At 39.2% G+C, this 27,858-nt stretch overlaps 1 pseudogene; it reads right to left on the bottom strand.

Moving 5' to 3' along the window:
- Positions 1 to 27,858, bottom strand: LOC138817093 (guanylate-binding protein 7-like; annotated as a pseudogene).

The raw sequence follows: 27,858 nt of genomic DNA, 5'->3' as shown, positions 1-27,858 counted from the left end.
TCACTCTTCCACAGACCAGAGAGGCTCCATCCCGCCAAAGCCGCCCTGCACCAGCAGCGTGACAAAGGGACCTGTCAGCAGACCACCCGCCCGATCACAATAGCAACAACCCGGCGGGGGCCACCTGGATCCCAGAGGCACAGGGGGCTGCCTGCAGATCACCCGCACAGAAGTCGCCTGAGGCACCGGCGTCAGACCCACCGGATCTCTACAACCCACGAAGAAGCCGCCTGAGCATGGACATGGTGGACCCAACAGCTTCGCTAGAGGCAGAGACAGAAAAGAATCACACAGAGCCACCACTGCCCAACCCAGCCCACAACCACCCCGAATGAACTCGGAATGTAACAACAACTGACAACCTACACCACACAGAAACAACCAGCTCCAGGGTGAGTACCCCACAGGGGACAGTGGATCCCTCAAGGGAGACCAGAGCTGGAGGGAATCCCCAGACCCTGACCTAGACTCCCTACCCCAACACCCCGACCACAGGACCCACTAAAACTGGGAACTGTTCGAGAGCTCCACCAGCCCATGGAGCACACTCTGCTGGCCAGGCCAGAGCAAGAGTGCCTCTGGAAGGGAGCTTAAATGCCCAAGCCAGGAACAGCGCCCCTGGGTCAAGACTACAAACAGTAGAAGAAATTTGAACTGTGTCCCCCAAGCTGCATAACCTAGGTGGTATACACATCAGCACAGGCCTAACAAGTGCGCTCCAGGCGGGGGCCGGAACCAGGCCCGGGGATCGGGCGCCTGAACAACACAACCAACTCCTCCCAACTGAAGTAAAAAGCTGAGCATATGCCTCAACAGAGGTGAGAAAATCAGGAAATAACACTCACCGGGAAGCACGCCTGTGACAACAAAAGACCTGGAGGCTCAGGACAAGAGAAGCCCAAACCCCACCAAAACTCCACCCATATACCCTAGGCTGGAAATTGGGCAACACAGGCTGCCAGCACCTGATATTAAGCAGGAGCTCAGGCTGTTAAGGCGGCTCAGCAATAGAGTGATAGTCCTGGATGTACGAGGCCCTGGATCTGATTCCTCAGCATCACAAAAGCAAAAAGGGTCAGAAGTGGTGCTGTGGCTCAAATGGTAGGGTGCCAGCCTTGAGCTGAAGAGCTGAGGGACAGCACTCAAACCTAGAGTTCAAGCCCACAACCAGCCCAAAACAAACAAACAAAAACACATCAAGAGCCCATAGCAGACTACAGTATTTGGGAGAGTGCATCCAGAGCATTTGATCTTCCCAAGAGCACCTGTAGGAGCAAACACAAGCAGTCTAGGCTGCTCAACCCTTCCAAAGGCGGGAATTGTCAGCAATCTACAGCAGAGAGCTGAGAATCCTAAGTAAGTCAGAATAGCAGCTGGAAATAGGCTCCCAACAGAACCCAGATCAGGCACAGACTCTCTCTACCAATACAGAATCAGCAACCAAGCAAAGACAGACACACCAAAACAAAATTGCAGAGCAGTCTCCTGAACCCCCATGCGAAAATCACAGAGAAAAATCACAAGGTTTACCACCACCCAGGACAGCAAGCTCACCTCAAAAGCCAGCAGCCACGCAGAGGAGAGCCCCAGTGAGAGCAAAGCAGGAATGGAAGACATAAGCTACATCCAAGGGTTGCTGGAGGCAATGACTCAAGAAATAAAGCGAGAAATTGATCAGAAATTGAAAGAGCACAAGGATGAACTATCAAAAGAGATACAGGATATCAAACAAAAGTTGGATGCAAAAATAGAAGCTGCACAAACCTCAGTAAGAAGTGAGATAAACGCCAAATTAGAGATAATGCATACCTCATTGAGAGGTGAGATCAGTACTCTGAGAACCAACATTGAATCCATAAAGGGATCCATTCCCTCCATGCAAACCACGATAGAAGCCACGGTCAACAGAGTGAATGAAATGGAAGATAGAGTGTCAGATACAGAAGACAGAATAAACAAACTGGGCCAAAAAGTGGCAGATATGGAAAAATCACTCAAATTAAACCAAAGGGAAATTCAAGAGCAAGCAGATAATGCCAAGAAATTTAACCTTCGCATAATTGGAGTGGACGAAGGTGAGGAATTCCAGAGCAAGGGAATGCAACACCTATTTAACAAGATAATCAATGAAAATTTTCCCCACCTCAAAAACGACCATCTTAACTACATCACAGAAGCTTATCGAACACCCAACAAGCAAGATCCCAGGAGAAACACTTCTAGACACATTAGAGTAAAAATGATAGATCTGAATAATAAGGAAACAATCCTGCATGCAGCAAAAATGAAGAAGGAGTTATACTACAATGGGAAAAAAATTAGAATCACTGCAGATCTCTGCACACAAACAATGAATGCAAGAAAAGCCTGGGAAAGCACCATACGAGCCCTGAGAGCCAATAACTGCCAACCCAGACTAATATACCCGGCAAAGCTAGCATTCACATTCGATGGAGAACTGAAAACTTTTAATAGCAAAGAAAAACTAAATGAATAATTAAGCCAGCATTACAAATTATTCTAAGAGGGGGGACACAACCTGAAGAAAGCAACCAGGAACTGGGACCTGCCCCAAACAGGCGTTACTCAAAGTCTAACTAAGCAAACACAGGAGGAAAGGAAAGAAGAAAAACTTAGGAAAACGGAATGACAGGGACAACAATGCATCTCTCTATACTTTCTCTTAATATAAATGGGCTGAATTCGCCAATTAAAAGAAAACAAACTGAGGACTGGATCAGAAAACAAGACCCATCCATCTGTTGCCTTCAGGAGACCCACGTCTCAGCCAAACATACAAACAAACTCAGAGTGAAGGGGTGGAAAAGGATCTACCAATCAAATGCCCCCAGTAAGAAAGCAGGTGTAGCTATCCTGATATCTGACAAAATAAACTTTTCATTAAAATCAGTACAGAAAGACAAGGACGGACACTACATATTAATAAAGGGAACAATCCAAGAGGAGGATATAACCATCATCAACTTATATGCCCCAAATATTGGTGCACCCAGATATGTCAAACAAATGCTCTCAAACTTACATAATAAAATAGATCCCAATACGATAATACTAGGAGACTTTAACACACCACTCTCACCCAAGGACAGGTCTACCAACCAGAGGATTGGCAAAGAAGCTACCGAATTAAGAGAGGCCATACTTCAAGCAGAATTAACTGACATCTACGGAGTATTTCACCCTAAAACAACACAGTACACATTCTTCTCAGCAGCTCACGGAACTTTCTCCAAAATAGACCATATCATAGTTCATGCAAGGAACTTAAGCAAATACGAAGGAATCGACATAATCCCCTGTATCCTATCTGACCACAGTGGAATCAAGCTAGCTCTCAATAACATAGCATACCGGAAATTGAACAGCATACTCCTTAACAATGCCTGGGTAAAGGAAGAGATCAGAGAAGAAATAAAGCATTTCCTACAACTCAATGAAAATGAAAACACCTCACAAAGAAACTTGTGGGACACAGCAAAAGCAGTCCTGAGGGGCAAATTTATTGCCCTCAGTGCCCACATCAAGAGAATGGAGACAGACCGAGTAAATAATCGCATGTTGCAATTAAAACAGCTAGAAAAAACAAGAAAAAATGGGACCTAAAGCTATTAGATGAAGCCAGATAACCAAATTAAGAGCAGAGATTAACCAATTAGAAAATCAGAAAACCATAACCAAAATAAACCAAACAAAAAGCTGGTTCTTTGAAAACATAAACAAAATTGATGGCCCATTGGCTAGATTAATTAAAAAAAGAAGAGAGGAAACCCATATTAATAAGATTAGGGATGCCATGGGAAACATCACAACACGTACCCAAGATATCCAAACAATTCTAACAGACTACTTTCAAAAGCTATACTCTTTAAAGGAAGAAAATCGGGCAGAAATGGATGCATTTTTAGAGAAATACAAGTTGTCCAAACTGAGCAAAGAAGAAGTTAACCAATTAAATAAGCCAATATCCTATAACGAGATACAGGAAGCTATCAAGTCTTCCAACAAAAAAAAAAAGCCCAGGACCAGATGGATTCACAGCAGAATTCTATTGAAAGACCCCAGACTCCTGGGATACTTTCGTCAACGGGAGGGCGCCCCAGAAAACTCAGACTCCAGGCCGGGAGATGCAATAAGCAAGAGGAGTTTATTTGATGTTTGTGCAAATGGACTCTCTGCCCCGGTCAGTCAGAGAGCCCCGAGCAGCGGTTACAAGCCTTTTTTTAAAGGCAAAATCCACAAGATTAACGCATAACACAAAGCATCCCATGATTGGTCCATTTAAAGGTCATCATATACACCAACAACCACTTTGCCAGGCGAGAAATTTTGTAACACTCTTTGTAAAATGACTGGCCCATGGTTGGTTTAAGGGGGGTTTACTTGGTTACAGGCCTATGATTGGTTGACATTTGGCTTAGCTTGTGGTCTTGCCAGGTGGTCGTTATCTCAAGGTCCTGTCTGGGGAATTTCTAAACGGGAACTGAGGAACACGTACTGTCTGTTCTTTATCTACGACCACTGACCTTGTCCTAGGGCCGGCATCTGGTCTGTGAGATTTTACCCAATTTCTTATTTCCAGGGAGGGGGTTGGTGTTAACGCAAGCAAGCAAGTTTACAGAAGCAGAGTCAGCAGTTAGTAAATTGTAAAACGGACGCAGCCCTAATTTTTCTAATTCTTCACTATAAGACCTTTAAACAAGAACTAATACCCATACTCCTCAAGCTCTTCAGAGAAACAGAGAAGGAGGGAGATATCCCAAACTCATTCTATGAAGCCAATATCACTCTTCCCCAAACCAGGCAAACACCCAACCAAAAAGGAGAATTACAGGCCAATCTCCTTGATGAACACAGATGCAAAGATCCTTAACAAGATTCTAGCTAACAGAATCCAGAAACACATTAAAAAAAATAATACACTATGACCAGGTAGGCGTCATCCCAGAGACACAGGGATGGTTTAACATATATTAGTCAATAAATGTAATCCAACATATCAACAGAGCCAAGGTCAAGAATCACATGATTATCTCCACAGATGCAGAAAAGGCCTTTGATAAAATTCAACATTCATTCATGCTAAAAGCTCTGGAGAAAATAGGAATAGAAGGAACATTCTTAAAACAATAAAAGCCAGTTATGACAGACCAATAGCCAATATTATACTTAATGGGGAAAAGCTACAACCAATTCTCCTAAAATCAGGAACAAGGCAAGGATGCCCACTGTCTCCACTCCTCTTCAATATAGTCCTAGAACCCTTAGCCAGGGCAATAAGGCAAGAAAAAGACATTAAAGGGATCCGCATAGGGAAAGAAGAAGTTAAACTATCCCTTTTTGCAGACGACATGATACTATACCTCCACGATCCCAAAAACTCCATCCCCAAACTCTTAGAAATCATAAATCACTTCGGCAAAACAGCAGGATACAAAATAAATCCACAAAAATCAGTTGCCTTCCTATACACTGATAATGTACAGGAAGAGAGGTTAATAAAGGGAGCAACCCCATTCACAATAACCTCCCCAAAAATAAAATATTTAGGAATTAACCTAACCAAAGATGTAAAAGAACTATTTAATAAGAACTATAAAAAGTTAAAGAAAGAAATTGCAGAAGACACTAGGAAATTGAAAGACCTCCCATTCTCCTGGATAGGCCGATTTAATATAGTAAAGATGGTAATACTTCCAAAACTAATATACAAATTCAATGCAATTCCTATTAAAATCCCAATGACGTACATCACTGAAATACAGAAAACAGTCCAAAAATTCATATGGAACAACAAAAGACCTAGAATAGCCAAAACAATTCTAGGGGATAAAGACAATATGGGAGGGCTATCCATGCCGAACTTCAAATTCCACTACAGAGCTATAATAACAAAGACAGCATGGTACTGGCACAAAAACAGACCTGAAGACCAATGGAACAGAATAGAAGATCCAGAAATAAATCCACAGGCCTACAGCCAGTTGATATTCGACAAAGGAGCCAAAGACATACAATGGAAGAAACACAGCCTCTTCAACCACTGGTGCTGGGAAAACTGGGCAGCCACATGCAGAAAACTAAAAGTGGACCCCAGCCTATCACCATGCACCAATATCAACTCAAAATGGATTAAAGACCTTAACATTAAACCTGAATCTCTGAAACTACTGCAGGACAGAGTAGGAGAGACACTTGAACTAATAGGCACAGGAAGGAACTTCCTGGACAGAGTCCCAGGGTCACAACAAGTTGGAGAGAGACTCTACAAATGGGACTACCTTAAAATAAAAAGCTTGTGAACAGCTAAAACTATCGCAACCAAGCTAGAAAGACAACCAACTAATTGGGAAAAAATATTTAGTAATATATCAAACAAGGGGTTAACATCCTGTATATATAGGGAACTCAAGAAACTAATCCCTCCCAAACCTAACAAACCAATTACTAAATGGGCAAGGGAACTAAAGAGGGACTTCTCAAATGAAGAAATAAAAATGGCAAAGAAACACATGAGGAAATGTTCATCATCCCTGGTGGTGAAGGAAATGCAAATAAAGACAACCCTGAGATACCACATACCCCAGTCAGAATGTCCCACATCCACAAATCAGCCAACGACAAATGCTGGAGGGAATGTGGAGAAAGAGGAACCCTATTACACTGCTGGTGGGAATGTACACTTATACAACCATTTTGGAAAGCAGTCTTCAGGGTCCTTAGAAAGCTAAAGATTGACCTCCCTTATGACCCAGTCATACCACTTCTAGGCATCTACCCTGAACAACAGGAACCAATATACAAGGACACGTGCACTTCCATGTTTATAGCAGCACTGTTCACAACAGCTACGATATGGAAACAATCTAGATGCCCCAACACAGATGAATGGATACAAAAACTGTGGTATCTATAAACAATGGAATATTATGCAGCCATTAGAAATGACAAAATAATGGCATTTGCAGGGAAATAGATGGAGCTAGAAGGAATCATGTTGAGCGAGGTAAGCCAAGAACGAAGAGACAAACGGTATATGGTCTCCCTGATAAGTGGATGCTAAATCCAAAATGTTAGGTGATATGACAAAACTAACAGGACTTAAGAAACAAAGAACTCCCACTCATCTGGTTGAACCACTACTAAAAATCCCCATGCTGCTCATCACATATATGGTATATAACATGTGAGCACCGTTATATATTACAGACTGTGATAGACAATTAGCTCCAGGAAAGTTAGAATGAACTTGTGACTTTAAATGAGCATCATTATTCCACAATACCGCGAATTTCCGGAAATTATGTAATCACTTAATCACTATCAAAAAAAAAAAAAGAACCTCGGGGAAGGGAGGGAGGGAAGGGATGGTAGGGGAAAACAATGGAGAGGGTAACAATGTTCAAGAGGAAGTGTACTCATTACCTCACTCATGTAACTGTAACCCTCTGTATAGTATCTTTACAATAAATATATAAAAAATAAAAAATGTTATGTATACAAAAAAATAGCATGATATCAATTTGAAAAATAAGATTCGGACAAAAGAATGGCTTCTTTATTATTTCCTAAAAGAAATCCTGAGTCTATTCTGTTTTGTTGACACTAATGTAAAGAGAACCAAGCGTTGAACCCCTTCGATCCTCTTTCTTGGGTTTTTCAGCATACTTTTTTTCGATTATTTCATTCAACTTTCTCAGTGAACGAATCTTGGTATCCATATGTACATATTTCCTTTTAAAACTTTCTTTAAGCATTTTTCCTTGAATCTACAAAATGAAAAGGTAAACCCTGAAAATAAAACTTACTGAATATCAAGAGTTTTCCCTTAAAAACCCTAGGAGCTAAGGATGTCTCTGTCTCTCTCTCTCTCTCTATCTCTGTCTCTCTTTCCCCACACTCCACCATAGTGTTCTTTGACACATTTGTCTAATGTTTCCTCCTGATTCATGGGTACTAAGAACATATGTGCTCCTAGCTCCCTGAGATTCTCTCAGGAAGTTGGGAGGAGCTGGCAAAGGCAGGCTCACAAGTATCCTTGTGATATATCCCAGGCCCCATCCAGACTCACCTTCAGCTTGTGTTCCAGCTTCTTTTCCTGATCTTTTATCAGATTCTCTCTTTCCCTTTCCATCTTCTCCTGTAGTTGGGCCATATTTTCCTTGTAGCTTTTCTCTTGGGCCTCCATCTTTTGCTGCTGCTCCTTCTGTTCCTGTCTTAGCACCTCCAGCTCCTTCTCAGCTGCTTCCTTTGCAGCCCGCTCAGCTATTTCACAATGGTTTTAGATAATAAAAACAACAAGAATCAAGCCTTAACCCTAAGCCACTGGTATCAGAACCCAAACTGTCTCTGAATATTTCCAGCAATCAAACCCAGGCACATGTGAGAATGACATGGAAATGTGCTGCCACACTGGCTATGACTAGAGCTGACCTCTTATTTTTCAGATTTAGCATCTTGTACATTCCAGTGTAGAACAGGAAGCTCTTTTCCTAAAGATCTTCATGTCCATCAGTTAAGATTTTCAGGAACAACCCCCTCTTCTGAAAGCGTTCCTTCCCAGTACCTGCTATGGCTTTCTCTCCATCAGTGAGAGCTTTGTCTGAGTGTAGGATCAATTTTTCTATAGCATCCTGGGACTGCAGGAAGGTCTGGAGAACCTCATTTGCCCAGTAGACCAATAAACAAGTGGAATATGTCAAACAACAAAAGTCTATTCTCTTGTTGCAGAAATTATTTCCTTCTAAATCCTGTAAAATTTCACTTGTCTTCAAGATTCCTCTGTGTCTGTTCCTTCTTGAACCTTAATAGCAAAGCCAATCTCTCTTGTAGTGCTTAGAAACATTTTATAGAAACCTCTGCCCTAGCTCTCCAGTTTTTTTTTTTCATTCACTGTGGGGCGTGAACTAATGACCTGGCTTCTCCTGACCTTTGTGCTCAAGACTAGCACTATACCATTTTGGACCACAATGCCACTTCTGGTCTTCTAGTGATTATTTGGAGACAACAGTACCACATACTTTCCTGGTGGCTATGAACTGAAATCCTGAGATCTCAGCCTGCTGCATAGCTGGGATTATAGGTCTAAGACACCAGCATCCAGCTTCCAGCTCTTTTTTTGAAACAGAGAAATCCATTGCTATTCCAGAATATCAATGAGATTTACATGTACCTAAAATGTATATCCTCTGTCTGGGCACTGGTGGCTCAGACCTATAAATCATATCTAGTCAGAGACTGAGATATAAGGCATTCTCATTTGAAACAAGCCCAGGTAGAAAAATCCACAAGTATCTATCTCCAAAATAGTCAGCAAAGAGCCAAACTAAAAGCATGGGTCGAATGTGAGTGCACCAGACAAGAAAGCAAGCTGAATAAATAGGAATCCTACACTCAAAACCCAGTACCAAAATAAATAAATAAGTGGATAGATAGATAGATAGATAGATGATAGATAGATAGATAGATAGATAGATAGATAGATAGATAGATAGATAGATAGATAGATAGATAGATAGATATGTAAACTAATATCCCTACATTTTATTCTTCTACCAAGATACCTGTATTATTCTTTTAGACTACATGGAATCCTCTGAAAATTCATCTTGACTTTCATTCTACTCTTGAAGAAATCTTTCCTGAGCTAACTCTAGAGTTCTGTATGGCTAACCTATGAACTGTCCACCAGGTTTCCCGAGTACAGGCTCTAGGAATTTGAAACTTGTTACCTTCTCTATGCCTCACATTTCTCAGCTACAAAACTTGGATAATGTTAGTAGTAATTTATAGGATATTTCTGAAATTTGAATTATACTTGTTCAAGTAGGATTAAATTACAGGTTCCTGAATATTCATGATATAAAATAGGGTGTTGAAATTGAGACATAGTGGTGCATACTTCTAATCATAGCATTGTAGAGGCTGAAATGGACGTGATATGAGTTGGAACCAGCCTTAACTACATGAAACACCTTGAGTTAAAACAAACAAAAAGAAAAAACCCAAAATGAACCATAACATATAATTTTGAATATGTGTGAGCATTATTAACACTAATATTGTTACCATATTAATCCTATCATTATTTTTACTTGGTGTTTATGACAGCATGACATACTTTATCTTCTTAAATTCAATTTGCTATTTGGTTCTGAGGCAAGACTATCAGTTTTTTGTGAATAGACCAAAGGGCTATCTTTAATTTTTAAATCTCATCAACTTGACTAAGAACCAATCGCATAATTTGATCCATGAAAAAATTCTACTCTATCTGGGAGTTTCAGGTTTAAGAATAAATAATGTTGGATATAGAAGGAAAAAATGCAGACTTTCTTCTCACAAGTGATTCTGTGTTCTCTAATAATGAGTTTTTCTGATTAACTGCAATTATCCCCTTATTCCTCACCTTTACCCCTCTCCTGAAACTAGCTTGTAGTCCTGCTCAACCTTCTTCTTGCCTTCCAAGTAGAGATTATGCCCTCCAGGTATAGAGAAAGTGCTTTCCATGAAGGAATGGGAAATTTTCTTCAGCTCCATCTGGCAGTATTTGACAGAAACATCTTCATTCTGCTGGATGAAATCTTCCTTCTTTCTCTCTATGGTGTTCTGTTAAGACCATAGGAATACAGAACAAAGAAGGTATTAGAACGAAAGTCTATGGTGATCTACCTGGAGAAAGTAAGGTGAAGGCCTGAGTACACATTGGGACAGAAAAAACTGTCTGAGTAATATTTGTAAGTCCCTGAACATTCTGAGAGCCAGGCTCATTCTCTGTAAAGTGATGGGATTCAATCACAGTCCCGCATAATTCTTTTAACTGCCCAGTGATGAACAACAATAAAGCCATAAAATAAGCAATGGCAAGTGGAACGTGGCTAAAAGGACAGTTATCTTAGGATATTTGTTGCAAGGATGAAAATGCATACATTAAAAATTATGCAATTATCACTGAAGTTTCTCATATGTTCATACTTTTGGAAACATTCATTAATTCACACAATGCACATATAAGCACATATAAAAAGTGTTTTGTTGTACTTTTATCCCAACAGCAACTTGATTGTAGAGCCTGAAGTTATGACCTCATTTGAGTGCCCTGAGCAGAGCACATGTGGGCTTATCCAACATCCACACACAATACTTATGATAAACAGGATCGTAGGTCATATGTCTATAATGGTATATCATAAATATATAAATGCAATTTGGCTTTTTTTAATGCTGTTCGTGGGGCTTGAACTCTGGGCTCTGTTCCTGAGCTTTTTGCTCAAGGCTAGCACCATTTGAGTCACACCTCCACTTTTAGACTTTGGCTGTTTAATTGAAGATAAGAGTATCATGGGCTTTCCTACCCAGATTGGCTTTGAACCATGATCTTAGATCTCAATCTTCTGAGTATGTAGGATTACTGTATGAGCCACTGGTGCCTGGGTTTTTTACTTGCCAACCATATTGTAATTTATTATGCAACAATAAAAGATAAATATCTGGTACCCATCAGTGTGTAGGAATCCTCACACTCATAAAATTCCAGGCTCCTAAAAGTACAGATAGGAAATGATCCATAGGACTAAAAGGAACATAAGCATTGTCTCAAAAGGGGAAGACATCATGAAAGACAGACCAAGAGCAGACGTGGTACCATTAGATCCTTTTGAAACTCCCACTTGTCATCCTTGAATGATAACTCCATGAAGACTGCGATGGCTTCTCTCTCACAGGCCACATGCACATTCAAGAGCTCCTGGAGGTCCTCAGTGGGGAGGCTCAATTGCTTAGCCATGTGCTGGCTGTAGTGGTCGGCTGCCTTCTGCACAGCTGCTGAGTTCTCACGCTGGGCCAAGGTCGTCACAGCTTGTCCAAACATGGCACTGCTCCACTGTTGATAGCATTGACATAAGTCTCCACCAGAGTCTCCAGTCCTGAATGAGCCCAATAATTGAAGGAGAAACGTCAAGCTACACTTCTGTTTTATTCTAAAATTAGCATTCTGAGAAACATTAAGACTTTAAACAACTTTCAGACTTTTTTGGTGATATCATGGCTTGAACTCAAGGCCTTGAGCTTACTAAGCAGGTGCTATATGAATAGAACCATGCCACCAACACTTTTTGCTTTTTTTCCAGTCCTATGGCTTGAACTCAGGGCCTGGGCACTGTCCCTGAGCTTCTTTTGCTCAAGGCTAGCACTCTACCCCTTGAGCCATAGTGCTACTTCTGCCTTTTTCTGTTTATGTTGTGCTGAGCAATCAAGCCCAGGGCTTCATGCATGCTAGTCAAGTACTCTACCACTACACCACATTCCTAGCCCCCTTTTGCTTTGATATTATTTAAAGGATAGCATCCTTTGTATATACCTGTGCTATCATGAATTGTGAGCCTCCTACTTATGCTTTCTGCATATCTGTGTTAACAGGCACAAGCCACCATGCCTAGTTACTGATTGAGGTAGCTTCTTCATGATTTTTTGCCCTAAATTACCCCAATTTATTATCTTCCCAATCACTGATTCCTGCATAGCTGATATGAAATCCTTTATCTTATTTGACAAAGTCTACTTCTGGTAGTACTGTTTTTCCTATTCATTGTTTTTCTTCAGGCTCTTAATTCACACATTACAATTAAATCATGATAACCACCAATATGATCAGTGTATTGTCCAGAGAATTCCATTTAAAGTTAAAAAAAGAGCAGATGACACAACGAAAGTGAATGAAGTTTACAAATGAAAACAATTATCTATCTTTTGGAACACAATTCTAAATAACAATGAAAATCTGCATATACAATTAACAAGAATTTCGTGACAGAACCACTTCCTTTTTAACACACATACAGACACACAGACACACACACACATATATATACATATATATGTATATATAAATATATATATAGTTCTAAAAATACTCTCCAGAGTGGTTACAGTTACATGAGTAAAGTAATTAGTACATTTCCTATCAAGTATTATTTCCTCCTCATCTCTTTCCTCCCCACCAACTCCAAATCATAGCTCCCACCACTGAAGTTTTAAAGTTCATTTTCAACATAGTATCTTGTACATCTCATTGCTACAATGGGTCAACCTGTATCCTTATTTTCGGGCATCGGAATCAAACACAATGAAAATAGGAGTTATATCATGGGGGAAGAACCTACAAAAGAAACAAAAAAATAACCTGGTACAATATAAATACATTAAAAACAACAGCAAGGAAGATAAAAACCACTTGTGTCCCTATCTTGGGGTTCATTTCACTTAGCATCATCTTATATGGTCATATGTACATAGCTTTTGACCTTTTCTGCTTGTCCGAGACATATACTATTTGTTGCAAATAAGGGAAGCCATGGGACCTATGTTTCTTTGGGCCTGACTTACTTCACTTAATATGTATTTTCCAATTCTTTCCATTTCCTAACAAATGGGGAAATGTCATTTTTTATGGAGGCATAGAATTCCTAGATCGATCTCTCTCTCTCTCTCTCTCTCTCTCTCTCTCTCTCTCTCTCTCTCTCTCTCTCTCTCTCTCTCTCTCTCTCTCTCTCTCTCTCTCTCTCTATCCATCTATCCATCCATCTATCTATCTATCTATCTATCTATCTATCTATCTATCTATCTATCTATCTATCTATCTATCTATATATCACATTTTCTTGATCCATTCATCTACTGAGGGTCTGGGTTTGTTTCAAATCTTAGCTATGGTGAATAATACAGTGAAAAACATAGTTGTGCTGGTAGCTTTAGTATGGCCTTGTTTGTGATCATTTGGGTAGATGGCCAAAAAGTGGGATTGCTGGGACATAGGGGAGGTCTGTGTGGAGTCTTTTGAGGAACCTCCATACTGCTTTTCAAAGTGGTTGAAGAAGTTTACACTCCCACTAACAATGCAATAGGGTTCCCTTTTGGCCACATTCCCTCCAGCATCTGTTATTACTAGAGTTCTTGATTATAGTCATTCTGACTGGGGTGAGGTGGAATCTCAATGTTGTTTTGATTTGTATTTCTTTTATGGCTAGAGAGGTTGAGCATTTCTTCATGTGTCTATTGACCATTCTTATTTCCTCTTCAGCGAAGTTTCTCTTTAACTCTTTAGGCCAGTTATTGCTTTCTCTTCAGATCTTATAAATCTTTCACCTTTTACTAAAGCCACTTCTGTAGCTAGAATTTAACTGAATTTTGATTTTAAACTTCCAATGAACCTTTAGGAACTTTCCATCTTATTTCCTTCATACCTACTTTAAATTTACAAGATATTTTTCTATACATACAGAACACTTGTCCAAGTTACTTAACCTAAAATACAGGTATTAATCTTTAGCATCATTCAGCTCTTACATGATCAGTGGAATAGTTTCTTAAGATATATTCTATCTCAATAAAGCTTCATGTAGAGAGACAATAATTAGAAAAGATGAAAGCATTAACTACTATTTTTATATGCTTAAATGCAAACATGTAATAAAAGCTTTATTTCAGGGAATTAAGAATAGAGGTAAGTCCAGGAGCAAAGAGCACTTACGTTTCCCAGTGACAATAATTCCCTCTCTTAAGGTCTTGGGTTTTGCATTGGCAAAGATGTAGGAACAGAAGTTTTTGGATTGTACTTGGAAAGTGAAATCCAGCAGGTCCTCTTGCAAGCCTTCTATATAAACTAAGAGTTTTTTTCTTTTGTAGGTCGATCAAAGACAAAACATTTGCGTTTTCGAAAGAAATGCTTGATACACTCCCAAAGCACGTTGGCATTCTGGATTTTCAAACTCGTACCTGTAAATAAAAGGAAAAAATGGATTGTTGGAAGGGCAGCCATCAGGCAAGGTGCTGAGTATTTGCATTTCCAGAGATTTTACCTCACTGTCTTAAAACCTCCTTCAGCCTAATCACATGATACTTCATTGCAAACCGACCTTGTGCACAGAGGCAAAAGACAACAAGTAATTGAAGATTAGGCATCTATCTGTCCACAAATGGGAGAAATTGATTAACCTTCCTAGTTGTGGTGAAAGTCTCATGAGTTAAGAATTTAACAAATGTTTATTGGGTGACTAGTGAAGCAAAATGGTTAGAAGCAGTTTTCTGAATCTACTGTATCTTTGTCAGAAATGAAATATAAGGCTTAAAATTATACAAAGCAAAGGATAAGATGCTACTGGAAAAAATGTTGCAATGAAGATACAAAATATTCAGATCAGAACAGAAAAGCTGTTACAAACATACATACATACACACACACACACACACACACACACACACACACACACACACAAACACAACCACTTATAAGAAACTCCCACAAATTCATTAAAGACTACTTTCACTGAATTTTTTTAATTTTTATTTTTACTGTGAAAATACCATACAGAGGGGTTACAATTACATGGGCAAGGTTCACTGAAAGTTTTGAAGAGTAAAGTTAACTAAGGTATAGAGTGGAGATCTTTAGCATAGGACTGTTCACTGGAATACTAAAACTGTTTTCTATGCGAGAGCTTGTTTAGCCTCTACCTTCTCCTTTGCCATCTTCCTCTGGACCCTAGAGTGGAGATCTCTTAATTCTCTAAATTACAGAATGAGGCTTTACAGAGACAATGTAAACACCTGCTGCATATGAATTAATCAATAAGTGTGGAAGACTGGATAAAATAATATTAAAAATATTGATAATCTTTTGAAATGCCTAAAACACTCCACTTTGATAATATGGTACATTTAAAAAGTGTGAAATATTTAATTCATTAAGTATAAGGCTGACTAAGAAGAGAGTCATATTATAGGGAAGGTAAATACAAGATTGACAAAAGAAACATCAGGGATTTTTCTTGTTGCCACTGCATGATATTCTTCCATTGAGGAATGTCAATGAGCTAGATACTAGTAAAATATAATGTGAAAAATAACTATGATTTAAAAATTGGACCATTTTATTACATATAATTCTATGCTAAAAATTTTAAATTTTTATTACATTAAGCACTTACTTAAAAAAAAACTTAATAGGGCTGATATCGGGAAGATGGCGGAGGAGAAGCTGGAATCTGAACAAGCTCTCGCATAGAAAGCAGTTTTAGAGTTCCAGTGAACAGACCTAACCCAGAGAATCACAACAAGTGTGCCATCACAAGACAGAGAGTTAGACAAGAGAGGGGAAGCCAAGGCAAGGAGACACATCTGAGTGCTTGCCAGCAGCCGCCGCGGCGGCGGCAGGGTCACAGCGCCGACCGCAGCCGCGGCCATACCTGAGCCACAGAGAGTCCAGGACCAAGGAGCCAGACGCAGCAGGCAAGCGGATTCTACTCAACACCAGCAAGAACCGACAAGAAGCGGACATCTTCATCCTGCAGTTTGCAGACCAGAGACGACCCAGGATCCAAGACTCGATGTGAGTAGAAGCCTGACATCCTCACTCTTTCTCAGGGAGCAGAGGAGGGAAGGCCACACCTCCCCCCACAGCACTGGTGATCTCCATCTTGGATACCGACAAAGCTCGGAGGAGCTGCCAGCTCCAACTCAGGCCTTGGAATAAAACGAGTCATTTAGCAGGTCAGAAGAACATAACGGTGAAGTGACCTGCCAGACTCAGCTCCATCCAGGGAAAAGCCACCCAGCTCAGGCGCCAGCCATTGGAGTGGCTTTCCTCACTGGGTAACCAGAGCCAGAGGCTGCCCCTCCCTCTAGCAGCCTCCACAATCAATTGAAAAACAGAAACCCTGAGAATGGCTCCAGGCTGGGCTCTGTGACTTTTTCACAAAATAGCCCCGGGGAAAAGCTACTGTTTCTTGAAAGGCCTCAACTTTAGCCAGAAATTAGCCTCATCACTGCATCCCCCTCTTTTGTGATTCTCAAAGCAGATCACCCTCCCAGAAAACTAACCTGGGAGGGGGATCTCAAAATCTTGGGAAAAGCAGAGCATTTTTCTGCCTGTTCGAACAAACTGACTTAAGACCAATCAAGCCACAGGACCTCAAGCTGACCAGAGACTCCAAAAAGAGGCTGGTTACAGACAAAAGGGAGATACAGGATTCTTCCCACCCCTCCCAAAAAAATCAAAAAAAAAATCAAAGAACTTTTTTTTTCTTTTTACTTCTTCTCCTTTTCTTTTTCCTTTTTTTTTTTTTTTTGGTACCATATATATATAAAAAAATTTTTTCCTTTTCTAAAACTTTTATTAATCTTTAATTTTCGCCTTTTTTGAAAAAAAATTGTTTGCCAGTAACTTTTTTTTTCTCTTATAATTTTTATTTTAGGAATACGTGAATGTGCATTTTCCTTTCTTTTCTTGTCTTCGTTCTCTTTTTCTTTCTTTCTTAATTATCTTTTTGTTTTTTGTCTAGCTCTACTGAACTTCTGATCTTTTTTTCTCCCTTTCTTATCCTTTTTCACTTTTTCCACTCTTTTGTTCTTCTTTATGTGACTTAACTCTTGTCCTGCACATCCTCAGATAAACCCGTAGTTAACTAGTAGACCCCTATCCCCCATTGTGTACACACTTAATCCACAAATTTATTACTCAATTCAAAACCTCTGAGACTTACATTCCTGAATAGCAGTACTACCTCTTTATACCTATATAATATTTTAAGCATTTTTTTAAGTTTTTCACATCTCCTCTATGTCCCTCCCCTTCTCTCAAAATATTCACATTCCTCTCTAAATAGATGGTCTTTTATTCTCCATATTTATATTAACTTTTACGTTTCTATTTTTTCTGGTTTCTTTTCATTTCCATTTCCCTTTCTTCTTTTTCTCTCTCTCTCTACTTGCATCCTACCCAACCTATTTCCTGCATTGAGATTAGGACATAGTTAACTCTCCCTGTGCCTCCCCACACCAATCTATTCCTATTTTTTACCCACATCTCTCCCTAACCCTAAAATTTTCTGGTTTTCCAAATTCTTCTCTGTGGTTCGAAGCCCATTAACATATAGTTGTTTAATGTTGAATAGATGTATCTGTTGAACTAGATTGTATCTGTAGACTATTGACTGTACAAATGCAAACTTTGGTTGATGGTTGCCTTAAGATAGTGTTTGAGCACAAAACTGGTGCTATTTTCATCTCAAATGGGCAGAGTAAGCCGGAAAAACACAAGAAAAATGGCAAATCCGGGTATCTCAATTCCCAATCTTGATAATCAGGGGTCAGAACAGATAATGAATGATCCAGAGGAGAGTTCCCAAATAGCTCTACAAACACTGTTGGCAAACATGATAAATGAGAAGTTTGACAACTTACAAAGGACTCTGTATGAGCGTGATAGGGAGAGACAGGAGGCATCCCAAAAGCTTATACAGGAATATCATAAACGTGAGGAAGCTACTCAAAAACTGATACAGGATTTGCGTGAACAACTTGAGAATACTCAAAGAGAAAGGGAGAAATGGCATGAGCAAGCTGAGAACACTAAAAGAGAACTGCAGGAATCCCACCAACAGGAGGAAAGAGAACTGCAGGAATGCCAAAAACGGGAGGAAGCTAATCAAAGAGTAATACAGGAATTGAGAGACCAGGTAGAGAATACACAAAGATCACTAAAGGCATTCATGGAATCCATTAACAAAGAGCTGAAGGAAGTCAGGGAGACCACAAAGGGAATGCTGAATGGAACCCAACAGAAGGAATGGGAGTCCAAAGAAACCATAAACAATCAACTAAGTGATTTGAGAACAAACACTGAACACCAAATTAAGGAAGTAAAGAAATTCATACAAGACCAAAAACACAGCTTCAACAAAGAACTTGAAGCCATCAAAGCTGACCAACTAGAAGGAAAAGAGATAAAAAAAAGTAGAGAGACATGACAGCAGGTTAAACCATGCAGAAGATCGAATCTCAGGGATTGAAGACAGCCTAGATATTATAGAGAAAGAACATACAACCATCCAAGACAAGTCCAAGAAATGTGATAGATCTATCCAACACCTGGAAGACACCATCAGAAGGCCTAATCTAAGGATAATGGGTGTAGAGGAGCACCTAGAAACAGAAGTTAATGGTCTAGGAAATTTGTTTAACAGGATCCTAGCAGAGAACTTCCCAAACATACAAAAAGATAGGCCTATTCAGATACAAGAAGCTTTTAGAACCCTAAATAGACCAGACCAGAATAGTACATCCCATCTTCACATTATAATCCACACAGGATCAACTCAGACCAAGGAAAAGATCCTTAAAGCTGTCAAGGAGAAAAGTTTAATCACCTATAAAGGAAAACCAATTAGAATCACCTCAGATTTCTCAGCAGAGACAATCAAAGCAAGAAGAGCCTGGAATGATGTATGCCATGCCCTAAAAACAAACAACTATCAACCAAGAATACTGTACCCAGCTAAACTCTCCTTCATAACTGAAGGCCAAATAAAAACCTTCCATAGCAAAGAAAAATTGAAACAATACATCTCCACCAAACCAGCCCTACAAAAGATTCTTAAAGATGTCCTACACATAGAAAACCAACAAGACCGCAATAAAGGCCAAGAAACGGCACCCAAACTGAGAATCCAAGAACCATAGGAAGAACCCAATTTTTGCAGCCCCCGAGAAGGTGGATAACATGGCAGGAACTCCCAAATACCTCTCAGTCCTTTCGCTTAACGATAACGGACTGAACTCTCCAATTGAGCTACATAGACTGTCTAGTTGGATTAAAAAACAAGACCCTTCTATCTGCTGCCTGCAGGAGTCACATCTTGCCCTTAAAAACAAACACATTTTCAATGTTAAAGGCTGGAACAAAATCTACCAAGCAAACGGCCCCCATAAACAGACGGGAGTTGCAATCCTAATATCAGATAAAATAGACTTCAAATTAAAATTCGTGAGAAGAGATAAAGAAGGGTGCTACATACTAATCAAAGGATCTCTCCTTCAGGAGGATATTATAGTTCTAAATATCTATTCGCCAAGCAATGGAGCACCCAAATTTATCAAAGAAACACTACTTTCCCTCAAAGCCCATATAGATCCAAAGACATTAATTGTTGGGGATTTTAACACACCACTCTCCCCACTAGATAGATCAACTCGGCAAAAACTCAACAGAGAGACCGCAGATCTAAACAGCTGCATAGATCAACTAGACTAAACAGACATCTACCGCACATTTCACTCAGCAGCATCAGAATACACGTTCTTCTCAGCAGCACATGGAACATTTTCTAAAATAGACCACATTTTAGGCCACAAAGCAAACTTGTCTAAATTCAGAAACATTGAAGTTATACCTTGCATTCTCTCTGACCACAAGGGAATAAAATTAGAACTCAACACCAAAAGCCACCAAAGAAAGTCCGGTATCACATGGAGGCTGAACAACACACTGCTGAAACATGAGTGGGTCATGGAAGAGATTAGAAAGGAAATTCAAATGTTCATGGTATTCAACAAAAATCAACACACAAATTACCAGCTCCTCTGGGACGCAGCAAAGGCAGTACTCAGAGGCAAGTTTATAGCTCTGAGCTCCTACATCAACAAATTGGAGAGATCTGAAACTAGCAATTTAATGACACATCTAAACCTCCTTGAAAAAGAGCAGCAGGATAAACCCCAATCCAGTAGACAGAAAGAAATAATCAAAATTAAATCAGAATTAAATGAATTAGAATCCAAAAAAACTATAGAAAGAATCAACAAAACAAAGAATGGGTTCTTTGAAAAACTTAACAAAATTGACAGATCCTTAGCAAATCTTATCAGAAAAAGAAGAGAACACACCCAAATTAATAAACTCAGAGATGAGAATGGAAACATCACCACGGAAACAACCAAGATTCAGAACATTATAAGGGAATACTTCTCAAAAATTTATGCCAATAAGTTTATGAACTTGACAGAAATGGACCTTTTCCTAGCAAATATTGACATGCCAAAACTAAACCAAGATGAGTTAAACTATCTTAACAGGCCCATATCAAGCATTGAAATAGAAACAGCAATAAGAGACCTCCCAGCTAAGAAAAGTCCAGGACCAGATGGTTTTACAGCGGAATTTTACAAGGCCTTTAAAGCAGAGCTCACAGAAATACTCCTCCAACTCTTCAACGAAATTGAAAGAGAAAGCTCACTACCGAACCCATTCTATGAAGCCATCATAACCCTCATCCCAAAACAAGGCAGGGACTCATCAAAGAAAGAGAACTACAGACCCATTTATTTGATGAACATTGATGCAAAACTTCTCAACAAAATTTTGGCCAATCGATTTCAACAACTCCTCCAAAAAAATCATGCACCACGATCACACAGGATTCATTTCAGGGATTCAAAGCTGGTTCACTATACAAAAATCAATTAATATTATTCATCACATCAACAGGAGCAAGAATAAGAACCACATGGTTATCTCAATAGATGCAGAAAAAGCATTCGACAAGATCCAACACCCCTTTATGATGAAGGTTTTGGAAAAATTAGGAATCCATGGAACATTACTCAATACAATAAAGGCTGTATATGACAAACCTACAGCCAGCATTATACTCAATGGTGAAAAACTAAAGCCATTTCCTCTTAACTCAGGAACAAGACAAGGATGCCCACTCTCTCCACTTCTCTTCAATCTAGTATTAGAATGCCTAGCTACAGCAATAAGACAAGATGCAGACATAAAGGGGATCCAAATAGGGAAAGAAGAAATAAAACTCTCCCTCTTTGCAGATGACATGATCTTGTATTTAAAGAATCTCATATACTCCACTCCCAAAGTACTCAAGCTGATTCAAAACTTTGGCAAAGTAGAAGGGTATAAAATTAACCCCCCAAAATCAATGGCTTTTCTGTATGTCAACAATAAGAAAAGTGTGGCTGAAATTAGGAAAGCAACTCCATTCGTAATAGCCCCACAAAAAATAAAATACCTAGGAATTAACTTAACTAAAGAAGTGAAGGACCTCTATGATGAAAACTTTAAAATCTTAAAAAAGGAAATCAACACAGAACTTAAAAAATGGCAAAACCTCCCATGCTCCTGGATTGGAAAGATCAATATCGTGAAAATGGCAACACTTCCCAAGGCTATCTACAAATTCAACGCTATACCTATCAAAATTCCAACCTCATTCTTCAAGGAAATAGAAGAGGCAATCCAAAAATTCATATGGAACAATAAAAGACCCCGAATAGCAAAAACGCTCCTCAACGGAAAGAACACTGCTGGAGGAATATCAATACCAAATTTCAAACTCTACTATAAAGCCATAGTAATCAAAACAGCTTGGTATTGGCATAAGGACAGACCTCAGGACCAATGGAATAGAATTGAGAACCCAGAAATGAACCTACAGACCCATAGCCATCTAATCTTCGATAAGGGAGCTAAAACAATAGAATGGAAGAAAGACAGCCTCTTCAGTAAATGGTGCTCGCAAAATTGGTTAACTACATGTAGAAAACTAAAGCTAGATCCTTATATATCACCCTGGACCAGAATCAACTCCAAATTGATCAAAGACCTCGGAGTCAAAGCAGACACTCTGAAAACATTACAGGATGGAATAGGAGAAACCCTAGGTCTCCTTGGCTCAGGCCGAAACTTTCTGAATAGAGACCCGGAAACACAACAAATCAAAGAAAAGTTGGACAAATGGGATTGCATAAAGTTGCAGAGCTTCTGCATGGCAAATGACATGGCTAGCAAGATCAATAGTAAGCCCACGGATTGGGAGCAGATCTTTACTAGCCATACAACGGACAAGGGTCTCATATCTAAAATATACTTGGAACTCAAAAAATTAAACCCCCCAACAACAAATCCTCAAAGAAACAACTGCCCAATAAATAAGTGGGCGAAAAACTTAAAAAGAAACTTCTCTGAAGAAGAAAGAAGGATGGCCAATAGACACATGAAGAAATGTTCAACATCCCTAGCCATAAAAGAAATGCAAATCAAAACAACATTGAGATATCACCTCACTCCAGTTAGAACAGCAAAAATCAAGAACTCTAACAACAACAGATGCTGGTGGGAATGTAAACTTGTTCAACCACTTTGGAAAGCAGTATGGAGGTTCTTCAAAAGACTTCACATAGAACTCCACTATGACCCAGCAATCCCACTTTTGGGCATTTACCCAAATGTTTACAAACAAGACCACACTAAAGCTACCAGCACAACTATGTTTATTGCAGCACTATTTACCATAGCTAAGATATGGAACCAACCCAGATGCCCCTCAGTAAATGAATGGATCAAGAAAATGTGGTATATATACACAATGGAATTCTATGCCTCCATCAGAAAGAATGACATTGCCCCATTTGTTAGGAAATGGAAAAACTTGGAAAAAATTATAGTAAGTGAAGTTAGCCAGGCCCAAAGAAACATAGGTCCCATGGTTTCCCTTATTTGTAATATCTAGTAGATGTATGAGTCAAGCGGAAAAGGTCAGATAATGTGATGTCAGGAAAATGAACCCTTAGATATGTATTTTAATGTTTGTTTCTTTCATGCATGTGTTTCTAACGCATTTATAAGATTATCTCTTTGTTGCTTTGTATGTCCCTCCCCCACAGTATAACCCCTACTTTCACTATATTTGATGTCAGTATAACTTGTGGAGGAGTTGTGGAAAAACCAGTTGTTTAAGGATACAGGTGGACCTGTTGCAACAATGAGAAGTACAAGTTGTCATGTCCACAACGAGCTTTACAACGTCGGTGTGGGGGGGAAGGGGGGGAAGGAGAAGGATTGGGATTGGGGGGGAGGAGGGAGGCTGGGAAGGGATGTGAAGGGTAAACAAAGGAGGAGGCTGCAATGCTTGATAAGAAATGTATGCATTATCCTGCCCATGTAATTGTAACTCCTCTGTACAGTATGTTCACAAATTAAATTTAATTTAATTTAAAAAAAAGAATCACATGATTATCGCCACAGATGCAGAAAAGGCCTTTGATAAAATTCAACATTTATTCATGCTAAAAGCTCTGGAGAAAATAGGAATAGAAGGAACATTTCTTAAAACAAAAAAAGCCATTTATGAAAGTCCAATAGCCAATATTATACTTAATGGGGAAAAGCTACAAACAATTCTCTTAAAATCAGAAAAAAGACAAGGATGCCTACTGTCTCCACTCCTTTTGAATATAGTCCTGGAACCCTTAGCCAGGGCAATAAGTCAAGAAAAAAAACATTAAAGGGAACTGCATAGGGAAAGAAGAAGTTAAACTATCCCGTTTTGCAGATGATATGATAGTATACCTTCACAATCCCAAAAACTCCATCCTCAAACTCTTAGAAATCATAAATCACTTCGGCAAAGTAGCAGGATACAAAATCAGCCCACACAAATCAGTTGCCTTCCTATACACTGACTATGTACAAGTAGAAAGGGAAATAGATTGAACAACCCCATTCACGATAACCTCCCAAAAAATAAAATATTTAGGAATTAACCTAAGCAAAGATGTAAACGAAGTATTTAATAAAAACTATGGAAAGTTAAAGAAAGAAATTGCAGAAGACACTAGGAAATGGAAAGACCTCCCATGCTCTTGGAGAGGCAGACTTAATATGGTGAAAATGGCAATACTGCCAAAATTAATGTACAAATTCAATGCAATTCCTATTAAAATCCCAACGTACATCTCTGAAATGCAGAAAACAGTCCAAAACTTCATATGGAACAACAAAAGGCCTAGAATAGCTAAAACAGTTCTAGGGAATAAAGACAACATGGGAGGGATATCCATGCCGAACTTCAAACTCTACTATAGAGCTATAATAACAAAGACAGCATAGTACTGGCACAAAAACAGACCGGAAGATCAATGGAATAGAATAGAAGATCCAGAAATAAATCCACAGGCCTACAGTCAGCTGAGACTTGACAAAGGAGCCAAAGACATACAATGGAAGAAACAGCCTCTTCAACCACAGGTGCTGGGAAAACTGGGCGGCCACATGCAGAAGACTAAAAGTGGACCCCAGCCTATCACTATGCACCAGCATCAACTCAAAATGGATTAAAGACCTTAACATTAAAACTGAATCTCTGAAACTACTGCAGGACAGAGTAGGAAAGACACTTGAACATATAGGCACAGGAAGGAACTTCCTGAACAGAGTCCCATGGTCACAACAAATGTGAGAGAAACTCTACAATAAATAAAATAAAAATCTTAAAATAAAAAGCTTCTGCACAGGCCGGGCGCTGGTGGCTCATGCCTGTAATCCTAGCTACTCAGGAGGCTGAGATCTGAGGATCGCGGTTCAAAGCCAGCCCGGGCAGGAGAGACCGTGAGACTCCTATCTCCAATAAACCACCAGAAAACCGGAAGTGGCGCTGTAGCTCAAGTGGTAGAGCGCTCGCCTTGAGCTGAAGAGCTGAAGGACAGGGCCCAGGCCCAGAGTTCAAACCCCACGACCGACAAAAAAAAAAAAAAAAAAAAAAAAAGCTTCTTCACAGCTAAAGCTATCACAACCAAGATAGAAAGACAACCAACTAATTTGGAAAAAATATTTAGAAGCAACATATCAGAGAAGGGGTTAATATCCAGAATATATAGGGAACTCAAGAAACTAATCCCTCCCAAACCTAACAAACCAATTACTAAATGGGCAAGATAACTAAAGAGAGACTTCTCAGATAAAGAAATAAAAATGGCAAAGAAACACATGAGGAAATGTTCACCATCCCTGGTTATGAAGGAAAAGCAAATAAAGACAACCCTGAGATACCACATACCCCAGTCAGAATGTTCCACATCCACAAGTCAGCCAACGACAAATGCTGGAGGGGATGTGGAGAAAGAGGAACCCTATTACACTGCTGGTGGGAATGTACACTTATACAACCACTTTGGAAAGCAGTCTGGAGGGTCCTCAGAAAGCTAAAGATTGACCTCCCTTACAACCCAGTCATACCACTTCTAGGCATCTACCCTGAACAACAGGAACCAATATACAAGGACACGTGCACTTCCATGTTTATAGCAGCACTGTTCACATTAGCTAGGATATGGAAACAACCCAGATGCCCCACCACAGATGAATGGATCCAAAAATTGTGGTATCTATACACAATGGAATATTATGCAGCCATTAGAAATGACAAAATAATGGCATTTGCAGGGAAATGGATGGAGCTAGAAGGAATCATGTTGAGCCAGGTAAGCCAAGAGCAAAGAGACAAACGGTCCATGGTCTCCCTGATAAGTGGATGTTAAATACAAAATGTAAGGTGATATGACAAAATTAACAGGACTTAAGAAACAAAGAACTTCCACTCATCTGGCCGAGCCACTACTAAATATCCCCATGCTGCTGATCACATGTATGGTGTATATGTGTACCCAATTATATGTTATAGACCGTGATAGACAATTTGCTCCAGGAAAGGTAGAACGAATTTGTGACTTTAAATGAGGATCACTATCCCACAATACTGTGCAATTGGGAAATTATGTAATCACTTAATCACAATAATTATAAAAAAAAAAAAACCACCAGAAAACAAGAAGTTACATTATGGCTCAAGTGGTAGAGCATGAACCTTGAGCTGAATTCTCAGGGACAGCTCCCAGGCCTAGAGCTCAAGCCTCACGACTGAAAAAAAAATTATTTATAAGATTATGTCTTTGTTCCTTTGTATGTCTCTCCCTCATGGTATAAATCTTGCTTTCAGTATGTATGATGTTGGTGCATGTGGAGGGAAAGGGAAAAAAACAAATAGTTAAAACAGGGATACAAGAGGACCGATTGCAACAATGAGAAGTACAAGTCGTTATGTCGAAAAATGAACTTTACAACTTTTGTGGGGCGGTACGGGGCGGGGGGAGGATGCAAAGGGATGGGAAGATGTAATTGTAGCCCCTCTGTACAGTATTTTCACAATGAAAAAATACATTTATAAAAAAACTATACATATTAATATAGTATAATAGTATATATCTAATACAGTGTATATAATTATTGCATATATAATATATAATTATTTAAAATAATATTTATAGTACATATAGTATATAGTAGTTATACTATATATTATTTGTACTACTATAATATTTATTATACATACTAATACTATACCTTAAGTTCTATGACAATTAAAATAATAAAATCAGTATTATTAGTAAAAAAAACTGGAATAAAATGAAATGAAATGAAAATCACCTGCATTTAACAAAATAAGGAATAAAATTGACAGTATGGGAAACAAATTTTCTACATTATTTATAAGGCCTTTAGTTTGTAATTATAGATTCACCAAATTAGTAAAAATTATAAAGCATTCTTTTTTCTAGAAAATGAAATTTTTACAGATTTCCTTATATCTCACAATCTTCCTTAATTTCACTTTTATAAACAAAGCATACTGGGTGACATTTGCATTGATTCTACAGCCTTAACGAAATTATGTCAGTGGGAGGAAGGAAACAATCACAGGAACTGAGTAGGTAAGATTGGATTGCGTCAGAATACTATTCTTGAAGGTCACTAAACAGAATAAGGAAAACTCCTGTTTTTTACAGGAGTAGGGTGAGATCTTATGAGTATGGATTTAAAATGATAAGCTTTCATGTCAATCTTAATAAACATTGCAAGTTTTTCCCTTAGCAGGAGTCAGATTCTTCTTGATGGTATAACAAGCATGATTACCTTGCATTATCAATGATCCCAGCAAATGCCTCCTGTCCTGGAAAACACTCACCTTGGCTGTGTCCTGCCAGGCGGTTCATCAGGTAGGATTTTCCTGTATGATACTTTCCTACAATGGCTACCACCACCACAGGCTGTGTAATCACTTCAAGAACCTTGACTGCCTTGGGGTTCACCATCAGCTGCTCTTTCTCATTTTCCACTAGACAAATGGGGGCCATCACAGTGGATTCTGTTGCCAT

The sequence above is a fragment of the Dipodomys merriami genome, unplaced genomic scaffold (assembly GCF_024711535.1).
Source record: "Dipodomys merriami isolate MVZ:Mamm:240054 unplaced genomic scaffold, mDipMer1.0.p SCAF_7, whole genome shotgun sequence".
Classification (NCBI taxonomy): domain Eukaryota; kingdom Metazoa; phylum Chordata; class Mammalia; order Rodentia; family Heteromyidae; genus Dipodomys; species Dipodomys merriami.
This window is presented reverse-complemented; position numbering and strand designations above follow the sequence as displayed.